The sequence below is a fragment of the Drosophila subpulchrella genome, unplaced genomic scaffold, assembly GCF_014743375.2.
Source record: "Drosophila subpulchrella strain 33 F10 #4 breed RU33 unplaced genomic scaffold, RU_Dsub_v1.1 Primary Assembly Seq34, whole genome shotgun sequence".
Classification (NCBI taxonomy): domain Eukaryota; kingdom Metazoa; phylum Arthropoda; class Insecta; order Diptera; family Drosophilidae; genus Drosophila; species Drosophila subpulchrella.
The window spans coordinates 1,408,833-1,421,413 of record NW_023665571.1 but is presented as its reverse complement, the minus strand read 5'-3'; positions in this window follow the sequence as shown (position 1 = coordinate 1,421,413).

The window sequence follows — 12,581 nt, the reverse complement described above, 5'->3', positions numbered from 1 at the left end:
CCGTTAAGCAAACCACCCATTGCTAACCGTACCATAACCCCAGAGTCAAGTTGGTTACCTACAATAAACATAGGTGGTGGTGTAAAGGATTGCTAAAATGCGTCGACGCAGGCGCAAAGGTCATAAAAAATGGTCATAAAAATATAATTAGGAAAGTATTTTTTATTTGCGAACCATTTATAACTCTTACCAACAACACAAATAGTTATGTTACAAAGGATTTGCTTAAATGCCTCGACGCAGGCGCAAAGGTCAAGGTATTGGAAAAAATTCATGGAATATTATCCCTTCATAAAAGAGGTCATAAAATATATAATTAGGAAAGTATTTTTTACTTGCGAACAATTTAAAACTGTTACCAACAACACAAATAGTTGTTACAAAGGATTGCTAAAATGCCTTGATGCAGGCGCAAAGGTCAAGGTAATGGAAAAATTCATTCAATCAAAAACGAAAATTTCTTCTATTTGGATAATAAAAAACAAGGAAGAACGCTATAGTCGAGTACCTCGACTATCAGATACCCGTTACTCAGCTAAAGGGACCAAAGGAAAATAGAGATATGCAAGCAGCAAAGCGAGATTGAAATGCGCCACCTACCGGCGGTAGACAGATTTAAGCGATGTGGGCGTTAGAGTGGGCGTGGCAAAGTTTTTTTTGGATCAATCGATAGGGATTGATGAGACCAATGCATTTCAGTTATCAGTTTTATCAGTTTTTTGTCTAGCATGAACATTGTGGGCGCCACAGGCTTGGGCGGTTTGTGGGCGTTAGAGTGGGCGTGGCATATTCGCGTATTGAGCTGCGCTCAAACCTACAGAATCTAAATCTGAAATCCCATTTCTCTATCTTCGATATTTTCCGAGATATCCGCGTTCATATTTACGATTTTTTGAAGTTTGTGGGCGGTTTGTGGGCGTTAAAGTGGGCGTTGCAATTTTTTTTTTGGGTCAATCGATAGGTATTGATGAGAACAATACATTTCAGTTAAAATTTGTTTTCTAGCATCAAAACTGTAAGAGCCACAGTTTTGGGCGGTTTGTGGGCGTTCGAGTGGGCGTGGCACTCTACTGAACCAAACTTGCGCTGCGTAAGAAGCTCAGGAATCTGCACGCCATATCTCAATAGCCTAGCTCTCATAGTTTCCGAGATCTCAGCGTTCATCCGGACAGACAGACGGACAGACGGACAGACGGACATGGCTAGATCAACTCGGCTAGTGATCCTGATCAAGAACATATAAGTTAAAAGTTTAGATAGTATTTTATTTAAAAAAAAATACAAATTTTATTATTTGAGTTCAGATTTACAACTAACTTTTCTTATGTTAATAATTAATAATGCAACCTAGGTGCTGCTGCCTCTGCTGACGTTCTCTGCTATCGTCATTGAACATCGCTGCTGTTGTTGATGTGGTCGGTCCTAATTGGTTGCTGTTGCTGATATTGCTGCTGCCGCGGTGCAGTTGACCATTTCTTATTCTGATTGGTCAACTTAATTTGGCAATAACTGTTGTTGCCAAATGCACTCGGCGTTGGGTTCAATCACCCAGCGTTGAAGCTTTCCCACGATCGTAAGGTGGGAAGTGCAAGCTCAGCGCACGTGGCTGCTGAACTCAATTAGGGGCCTATTGGGCAACGTTCTGGCCAGTATAGGGTTACTGTTGGGAAATTGGTGCTTATGCTTTTCTCGTGCTCATAACCAATTTGTTTTTGTTTGGGATTTTGCGCGTGTGGCGATACTCTTACTTGAGCATTTAGCATTCTGGGTGTTAACTCCTCCCCCCTTAAACGCGACTGTCCTCGGTCGCAACGTAAAAGAGTACAGATCCGGGAGGGGATGGCTCTTCAGTTGTTTTCGCTGGAGCTGGCAAGCCTTCTGTTGGTTTGCGCCTTTGCATGAATCGTATGATCAGTCCTAGGGTAACTACAAATAGGATGATGGCGGATCCATAATTCAGGGAAGAATCTATAATTCCTTCGCTTCTGAGTTTCTCTAGTACTCTTGTGTTGTTTATGTTAAGTTCCTTGACCATTTGTAGTGACTTTTCGACTTTTCCGCTGTTAATTGAAAAAGTGGGGGTTCCGGTTCGACCGTGCTGGTTTCTTTTGACTTGTAGATGTTTTCTCCAATTGTTAATGTACAGTTCCTGTATTGGATTATAAATGAGCCCTGTAGTTTTAAGAGTTTTTCGTCCAACGAGACAAATCCGCTAAAGTCGTTCAGCAGTAGAGTTCCTGGCAATATTTCCTCGACATCGGGAATGTGTTGATTGTTGGCCGTTTTGCATACTGGTTCCTTAAGGTTGAGCAGAGCATTTACGCAAGTATCGTTACTTAAGTCTAGCAATTTTTCGGAATTACAAATAGTTTTATCGTTATGTGCCTCGCAAGGTTCTGTTATTGCGAATAGCTGTTTCTTACATTCTAGTAGATTTTCATATTTTAGATCGTTAATTATATGGTCTTTTTTAAGTGCTTTTACTTTTAATGTTCTGCAAGTATCTTTGTTAATTGTTGGTAGGCTAATAATGTAAATGAGGTCGTGGCCGTTGGTGGCAAGTTTGACTTTAGCAAATTCTAAAAGTTCTTCTATGTCGAAAAATAAACTGTTTTCTTCTTTAAAAATGTTTTCTACAATGTTGGTTTCTTTTGCTGAGAAAATGAATGAATTCACTGTGTTAGATTTTGCCCAAGTTATTGCGTACAGAATGTTTGTAATTTCTTCTTTAATTAGTTGTATTTTGTATTTTAAAATATTGGCTTTTTGGTCTATTATTCCTTCCGAGCTTTGAGTAAATTTTATAATTGCATTTGTGGCATTACTGAGTTGATTTATTTTTTCGTTAATTAGCCGGTTTATTACTACTTGTCTGTTATCATTTTCTAGCTGTTCATTTATCTTATTTTCTACGACCTCATTATCATGGTGATCTGGTGATCCTGCCAGCCACTTCCATGCTGTCCCTATTGCTTCTATTGCTCTTTTCGGTCTTTTTTGTGTTTGCAATCTGCGTAAGTCGGATTTGATTTGTTTTAGTTCGTACGACAAATGTGGTTGAAGCGGGTGAGATGAAGTAAGTGATTTAAATGACTCCTCTAAAGTTGTAAATGTCTCTTCGTAGCTGGTAAAGTTGAAAACGTGGATGATTTTAAACGTTCCGTCTTGTTTGGCTGCTAGTCCGGTTTCAAGTGAAATGAGTTGGGAGTTTGAATAGTCGAGGACCGTGGTAATACCCAGGCAGGTTGGTAAAAATAGTCTGAAAAATTATGTTTTAATATTATATTTATGAATTATTTTTCCGCTTTGAGTTTTAATGGTGGTGTTTTTGTTTTCTGCTACTTTTTCTTTTTTATACCTAGGTGTTAGTTTTGACCCTAATCTTTTGTCGATTTTAACGTGTACTATTTCGCCTGGCCTGAAATGTCTTGGTAGGTTCTTGTTTTTGTTGTGGTATTCTAAGTCATAAAGTTGTTTCTTTTGAATTTTTTGTATTATTTCCTCTCGTTGATTTCTTATACCTTCCGGTGTATTAGGGATTGTGTTTCTAAAAAAAATGTCTATGGGCTTTTCTTTTGTTACTGAATGTATTGATTTATTGTATTCCTGGACCGCCTGAAAAAGTAAATCTTCAAATACCATGCTCCCGTTGTCTTTTTTTAAGCACCTTAAAATTTCGGATAGTGTCGAATGGAACCTTTCTACTTGTCCATTAGTGGTTGATGCGTATGGGGCAGTGGTGTGCACTGAGATTTTAAGTTGGTCTTCAAGCATGAATTTTATAGCTGCAGAACTTAAAGAACGTTCGTTATCCATTATTATCCATTTCGGCATACCGAAAGCTATAAGCATTTCTCTTAAGGGGTTTTTAATATCCTCAGCTGCTCTTGACTGTAAAATTTTTACTTGAGCGTATTTGGAAAATTTGTCGATACCTGCTAATACGCTGTTTTTTTCTGTGATATAAATATCTACATGGACTATTTCTCCTGGATATTTGGGGATAGGTGTTGGTTGAATTTCGCCCATTGGCGGATGCCTATCGTATTTAGATTCTTTACAGGTCTGGCAGGACTGAACTATTGCTTGAATTTTCTTTTGAGCTTGCGGGAAAAAATAATTCTTAAGTATTTGTATTTTATTTTCTTTCGCATCTCTATGCGCTCTCTTGTGTTTTAGAGTTATTAATTCATTTTGTTGTAATTCGGACGTGACGTCGTCTACTTGTTTTCGCGTGAACCTTACTTTATATGAACTGAAATATGTGGGATAAATATTTTGTATTTTTCCCATTACTTCTTCGGAAGTAAAAATTCCGTTTATTAATCTGGGATCTAGTCTGCATGTTAGGATTGCTATTATTTGTTCTTCTGTGTACTCTCTTCTTTTTACTATGTGTCTATGGTAGGTTGGGAATGGAATTTTGAAAGTATCTGAGTCCGTTTCGTCCATGAGTAGGAATAATTGATTTTTGAAAACATTAATGGGAGCTTCTACAGAAAATATAAGATTGTGAGATGAGCTTTCGTCGCTATGAATGGTTGCTGTGGAGCTGAGTGCATTTATTTCGGCCGGGGCCCTAGAAAGTGCGTCAGCTACTACATTAGCTACTCCTGGCTTGTATTTAATTTCTTGATTATATTCGCCAATAAGGTCTCTCCATCGTTTTAGTTTCGCGTTATGGTTATTGACACTATTTGAAAAACTTAGGGGCTGGTGGTCTCTGTATATTACCACTTTCGAATATCCGTAAAGATAATGTCTTAGGCTTTGAAGTGCCCACACGATGGCTAACATTTCCCTTTCGTTTGTTGCGTAATTTTCTTCGGTTTTTGTGAGTGTACGTGAGATAAATGTTATTGGGTATGGTTTTGTTCTAAGACTGCGCCTATCGCATAACTTGACGCGTCGGTTGTAAGCTGAAATTCTTTTCCAAAATCTGGGTATGCTAGGGTGACGTCTCGGGAGATAAGTGTATTTTTTAATTTTTCGAAAGCATTTATTGCTTCCTTCTCTAAATTAATAGCTGTCCTGCTTGATTTATTTTTTGATATGCGACCTTCTTCTCCTCTGAGGAGAATGGTTAGTGGTTTTGCAATTTTTGCATAATCTCTAATAAATCTTCTATAATACCCTGTCATGCCTAAGAAAGATCGTAGATCTTTTAACGTTTTCGGAATCGGAAATTTTGCAATTGCTTTTATTTTGTCAATATTTATCTTAACTCCCTCTTGTGAGATGGTATACCCTAAAAAATCTACTTCGTTTTTGAAAAAATGACATTTCTCTATTTTTACCCTCATGTTGGCATTTTGTAGGGTTGAAAATACTTTTTCGAGGTTCTGACCGTGTTCTACTTCGTTTTTGCTAAAAACGATTATGTCGTCCACGTACACATAGCAAATTTTCCCTATGTATTCCCTCAGGATGTCGTCCAAGGCTCTTTGGAAAATAGATGGCGAGTTTTTTAGACCAAATGGGAGCCTGGTGAATTCATATTTTCCACCGTTTACTGCAACGGCTGTTTTTTCGATGGGTAGTGTTTTCCATAGACTGGGGAGTCTGATGAAGTTCTTATTTCTCCTACCACTTTAGTTGTGTATGCTAATTTTGTGTCTGGGTCGGCGAATAAGTTTTTGTGGCCTTGTACAAGGTTTTTTATAATTATTTTTTGTGACTCGGTCATATGACTGACTTGTGGTCCTATTGTGTTAACGGCTTGTGCGGCTAATTGGTGAATTTTAATTTTCCTTTTGTTTTCAAGAATGAGTGTATCGTTTTTGACATCTATAATTGCGCCTAATATTTTCATTGTATCGTTGCCTAATATGCCATGGAATGTTTTTAGTGTATCTAGTAGAAAAAATTTCATTGGTTTATCTGAGATATTGGGGAGTTTAAGAATCGTGTGTTGTGTAATATTATTGTTGCCTCCCACAGAGCTAACTGAAAAGTTTTTTACGTTTGGTTTTGGGTTTGGTACCAGTTGTGGTTGGATGTAATTCTGGTTTGAGCCTGTGTCTATTAAAAATTTTAAGATTTTTCCGTTCCCCGTCATTACTTTAAAATAAGGTAGTGAGGAACGATTTATTCTAAAAGTAGAGCTCGGACATGTCAATGTATTCTTGTTGTTCTGTATCAGTTTGCCAAGTAAATTCTTCTTGAAGTTCGCCTATGTTATTATGTTCTGCCATTTCGTAATATTCCTGCTCTGCACTAGTTGTATCTTTTTGCGTTTCCTGTTGTGTAGTAGTTTCGGACTCGGTTTGAATATGAAATTGTCTTGGCATCTTGCTAGTGTTCTGAACATTAGAAGTGCTGAGAGGTCGTTTCCCAGAATAATCGTTGTTCGCCGGCTTATTCATATAGTTAATATGACGCGATCGGATTGATTGATCAACTTCCATAGGTACTGCTTTTGGTTGGGGTCGGGGGGGCGGTGTCGGGGAAATATAGGGTGTTAATTGTCTTGCTTGGTCTGAATTAGCTTGATTGTAATAATTAGGTTGGATGGTTTGTGTGAAGGGGAATTTCCCGGTTGCGGCTACTACTTGCATCTGTTTAGGGTTGTGGTATAAATGGGGATGAAAATTTTGTTTCGCTCCTACCATTCGAAACGGTTGGTGGGTTCTTGGTGGTAGTGTAGGCGGTTTTCCTGAGTAAATGTTTTTAGGTGTTTGATTGTTTCTAGTGGTCTGGTTCTCAAGCAAACTGCATAGGTGTAGTGCGTGCCCTAAGTCGTGCGGTTCTTTGATTGCTAACAGTTGAGCCAGATTTCCTCTCTAACCAAAGTGTCTAGAGCTTTTTCCCTGTACATAGTTGTTAAAGATTGTATGGTTTCTTGTGAAACGTCCATGTTACTAACTTGGTTCAGGATGAGGGATAGCTGTTGGTAGACTGTTTGGTAGAACTCGACTATAGTATTGTTTCCTTGAGCGAGGGCATAGAGCTGGTATTCTAAAGTTTTAAGGTCTCGTTTGTCGGCAAAATGCGATGTTAGGCATTTCGAAATAGCTGTCCAGTCAAGTGGGGTGTTGTATGATTCTAGCACTGCGTCTGCCTGTCCAGTAATTTTATTGCGGAGTGCTAAAATAATTCCGTAATATTTTGGTGAACCAATTCTCCCTTCATTGATTTTTAAAACTCGTGCTACGCTCTTTTTCCATGAGGAATATTCACTTTTGTTTCCTGAAAATTCCCTAAGCGATCGTACAATGTCCGGTATTTTGTCTAATTCACTAAGGTTGTGTGATAGTTCTCGTTTAATTGTTTGGTCTTTATATTGCGAAAAATCATTATTGGGTTTAATTATTTCTTTCACTAAGCCACTTAATTTGGTTTCTAAGACACCTTTTATTATTTCTTCGATATCCCTCTCGGTCATAAGTCGCGCATTGGTAGTTGCGGAAGGGCCTGTAAGGTTAGTCTGTCCGCTAAATCTTGGTCGGGCATTTTAGTTATTTTTTTGTGATCACGATATTTGAACAGTAGATTAAAAGGATGAATTTATATATTAAAAAAAATTTTTCTGATAGTTACTCAGAATTCGGAATGAAAATAATTAATTATTTCGTGCTGTAAAAATTATAAGGTTTGATTTAGAGCTTAGAATTTAAGTGCTCTGTGTTTTCTTAATTCTTAATATAGATTTTTAATCCTTAAATATTTTTCTTTAAATTTGATAGGTAACGATTATTTTGATCGATTTAATTTAATTTTAAAATTCTTTGATTCTTTGTTTATCAATTTAATTATTCGTTAGTTATTATACTTTTCCTTTTCACGGAATTAGTTTGTCGCTTGACAATTATTGTTTCCTTTTTTTGTTTGGAATATTTGCTTAATTTTATGCTTACAAAATAATCATATGTCGGTGTGCTCTCGTGCCGGTAATCTTGGTGTTTTTCCTTTTTGTCCCACGTCGCAGTGATTTCTCCAGGATGCGGGTCTACTAGGGCACCTCCTTTACACCTTTGTTTGCACGTTCCCTCCGAACGGGTACTAAAGGGAATCACAGCGATAAAGTTGGCCTGATATGTCCACCAGGTACAAGTCCTTTTTGCAGGAGTGTCACTTTGTAGCGTTTTCTGGAACGGCACTTTAATTGTGGCACTTCCGGGCTTCGGAGGTCGGGTTTTTTCGTACGGATTAGGCAGGATAATTTTACCGAACCGGCAGGATTTTTTTACTGCTCGTCGCGAAGCGCGGAACTTGTATCTTTCGCGAACTTTTATATCAGGTCCCTGTTCGGGCGCCAGTTAAAAGTTTAGATAGTATTTTATTTAAAAAAATACAAACTTTATTATTTGAGTTCAGATTTACAACTAACTTTTCTTATGTTAATAATTAATAATGCAACCTAGGTGCTGCTGCCTCTGCTGACGTTCTCTGCTATCGTCATTGAACATCGCTGCTGTTGTTGATGTGGTCGGTCCTAATTGGTTGCTGTCGCTGATATTGCTGCTGCCGCGGTGCAGTTGACCATTTCTTATTCTGATTGGTCAACTTAATTTGGCAATAACTGTTGTTGCCAAATGCACTCGGCGTTGGGTTCAATCACCCAGCGTTGAAGCTTTCCCACGATCGTAAGGTGGGAAGTGCAAGCTCAGCGCACGTGGCTGCTGAACTCAATTAGGGGCCTATTGGGCAACGTTCTGGCCAGTATAGGGTTACTGTTGGGAAATTGGTGCTTATGCTTTTCTCGTGCTCATAACCAATTTGTTTTTGTTTGGGATTTTGCGCGTGTGGCGATACTCTTACTTGAGCATTTAGCATTCTGGGTGTTAACTTATATACTTTATGGGGTCGGAAACGCTTCCTTCTGCCTGTTACATACTTTCCGACGAATCTAGTATACCCTTTTACTCTACGAGTAACGGGTATAAATATATATTAATTCAATACTTTGATTTTTCCATCAAAATGCTTGATAAATCTAGTTGTTTGATATTCTCTAACTAATTGAGTAAAACGTTTTCATGTGCCTATTTAATTTCCAAAAAACAGTATTAGTCTTCTCTCATAAAATTGATCTTTTGGATCCTTCTAATTCCCCACCGGTGAAATATATGTTCCTCATATTTAAAAATGAAGGTTTGTCAACCCCGACCAACCTCCGCAACATAGATGGGTACTTGTAATTCATATTTAAGACATTTCCATCCTACTCTAACTAATATCCTTTTATCCATCATGTAAACAGGTTTAGAATTGTATTGCATGCTTCAGCCCCTAGCCACACCCACCACTGTAACAGATTTGACTTTTCCACTGGCTGCCCCAGGTACCTAAACTGTACATTTCTTTTGATTTTCTCTTTTCCTTTCTAAGCAATGTACACAATTTTTAAACTGGTTCTGACCTCCCTCTTTAATGGCATCCTCTACTTTATTTTCGTTATATTTCTGATCTTTTCCTAACAGTAGGTTGTTAAACATTTATCATTTTATGGGATTATTGAGCACCCGAAATCCCAGATATTAACTCATAACATGTAACTAGCAGAATATAGTCAAAGATATCAGACTCTAAAAAGACAAAATTTACCTACAATTCAATTTACCATCTACATTCCCTGGAGAAGAGTTTAATATTTGCAGTTTAATATTCTAATTTATTGATTACACATTCAGACACTGGTTTACAACCTCATAGAACTGACTCTCAAGGTATCTGTAATGCACAATATATTTCCGTCCCTTTTCTTCTAATCAATATTAAAAAATTTCAAAAACTGGTTTTGGAGTTCATTTTATTCTTAGCATTAAGTTATTAAAAATTATTAAGCCAACAGAGATAATAATGTTTTTGTGATAATATCCCATGAATAATACATAATTCTTATTTGTATATTTTCAAAATTATTTATTTGAGAAAATTATTCATTAATCGCATTCAAATAATATTCATAATATATCTTACAATTTTTTAGATTTATCAATAGAGTTTCCCAATTATTAATACTAAATTTTATTGCATCATATCTATTTTTAAGATTAAATATTAAGATAGGGTCGTGCTCGCGAGACATAGCGCTGACCAACTAACATTGGTCTGCCTCACCATTAAATTTAAGACATTCTAAGTCTGATATTGAATCCCTTATAAGAAAAATCATCTCCTTAACTTCCAGTAGCAGTCGTGACAGCGGATTATTTTCGATTTCCGCATCGTGAAAATCAATTTGGTGTTGAAACTTGGTTGTCTCCATCATCAGCTCGGTTATTCGATTTTCCACGTTTTCAATATCAAAGAGATGGGAATCGATATGGTTTTCGCTCTGCAAATCCACCAAGCGCCATTTTAGGGAAGTCCAACTCTTCTATAGTTTCGTAATAGATACTACCGAATTCCCGTCGCGACTTCTTGGAAACCTTTAAGATTTCCTTAAAGTTTCTTATCTCATCAACTAATCTTCATTTATTTTAAAGTCACAGTGGTTGATTTGGCTGTTGATTTCAGTCATCTTTTGTCATTCGATTAAAATGTTGTACTGTTTTAGGTTTTGTAATCTCATCAACCAGGAAAAGACAGAACGTAGAATCCAGCAGGTACTTTATATCCACGGATCAAACCCCCTCCCCAAGAATCAAACCACCATCCCATGCGATTGGCTTAAGTAAAACCATTCCACACTGTGTCAAAGTGAGAAGAAGAATACATAAGAAACCGGAAATCAAAGGCAAAGTAAGATTGTACGTTGTTATACGAGTATGCGTACATTTAATTGTATTTAATATAATAGTTGTTGATAATTATAATTTTATAATGGTCATCATTAAGTAGAAGGAGTGGTACAGAATTTTTATTCTTAATATTTAATCTTAAAAATAGATATGATGCAATATCATTTAATATTAATAATTGGGAAACTCTATTGATAAATCTAAAAAATTGTAAGATATATTATGAATATTATTTGAATGCGATTAACGAATAATTTTCTGAAATAAATAATTTTGAAAATATACAAATAAGAATTATGTATTATTCATGGGATATTATCACAAAAACATTATTATCTCTGTTGGCTTAATAATTTTTAATAATTTAATTCTAAGAATAAAATGAACTCCAAATCCAGTTTTTAAAATTTTTTAATATTGATAAGAAGAAAAGGGACGGAAATATATTGTGCATTACAGATACCTTGAGAGTCAGTTCTATGAGGTTGTAAACCAGTGTCTGAATGTGTAATCAATAAATTATAAAATTTAACTGCAAATACTAAACTTTTCTCCAGGGATTGTAGATGGTAAATTGAATTGTAGGTAAATCTTGTCTTTTTAGAGTCTGATATATTTGATTATATTCTGCTAGTTACATGTTATGAGTTAATATCTGGGATTTCGGGTGCTCAATAATCCCATAAAATGATAAGTGTTTAACAACCTACTATTAGGAAAAGATCAGAATAATAACGAAAATAAAGTAGAGGATGCCATTAAAGAGGGAGGTCAGAACCAGTTTAAAAATTGTGTACATTGCTAAGAAAGGAAAAGAGAAAATCAAAAGAAATGTACAGTTTAGGTAGCTGGGGCAGCCATTGGAAAAGTCAAATCTGTTACAGTGGTGGGTGTGGCTAGGGGTTGAAGCATGCAATACAATTCTAAACCTGTTTACATGATGGATAAAAGGATATTAGTTAGAGTAGGATGGAAATTTCTTAAATATGAATTACAAGTACCCATCTATGTTGCGGAGGTTGGTCGTGGTTGACAAACCATCATTATTAAATATGAGGAACATATATTTCACCGGTGGGGAATTAGAAGGATCCAAAAGATCAATTTTATGAGAGAAGACTAATACTGTTTTTTGGAAATTAAATAGGCACATGAAAACTTATTACTCAATTAGTTAGAGAATATCAAACAACAAGATTTATCAAGCATTTTGATGGAAAAATCAAAGTATTGATTTAATATATAGAAGAAATTTTCGTTTTTGATTGAATGAATTTTTCCATTACCTTGACCTTTGCGCCTGCATCAAGGCATTTTAGCAATCCTTCGTAACAACTATTTGTGTTGTGGGTAACAGTTATAAATTGTTCGCAAGTAAAAAATACTTTCCTAATTATATATTTTATGACCTTTTTTATGAAGGGATAATATTACATGAATTTTTTCCAATACCTTGACCTTTGCGCCTGCGTCGAGGCATTTAAGCAAATCCTTTGTAACATAACTATTTGTGTTGTTGGTAACAGTTATAAATGGTTCGCAAATAAAAATACTTTCCTAACTAGATTTTTCATAACCATTTTTTATGACCTTTGCGCCTGCGTCGAGGCATTTTAACAATCCCTTACACCACCACCTATGTTTATTGTAGGTAACCAACTTGACTCTGGGGTTATGTTACGGTTAGCAATGGGTGGTTTGCTTAATGGGATTTAAATTATCGGTGACAAATTTATAAGTGAAAGTCACAGACATTTTTGGACAAAGGATACAATTGGTCATTTAGGTGTGGGTATACACATTTGTTATGGTGATAGAAATGGGATAATCACAGTGTTTTTGTTTTTTACTGTATTACGCCGGAACGATTTCAATTACTTTCCCAATTATAGTTAG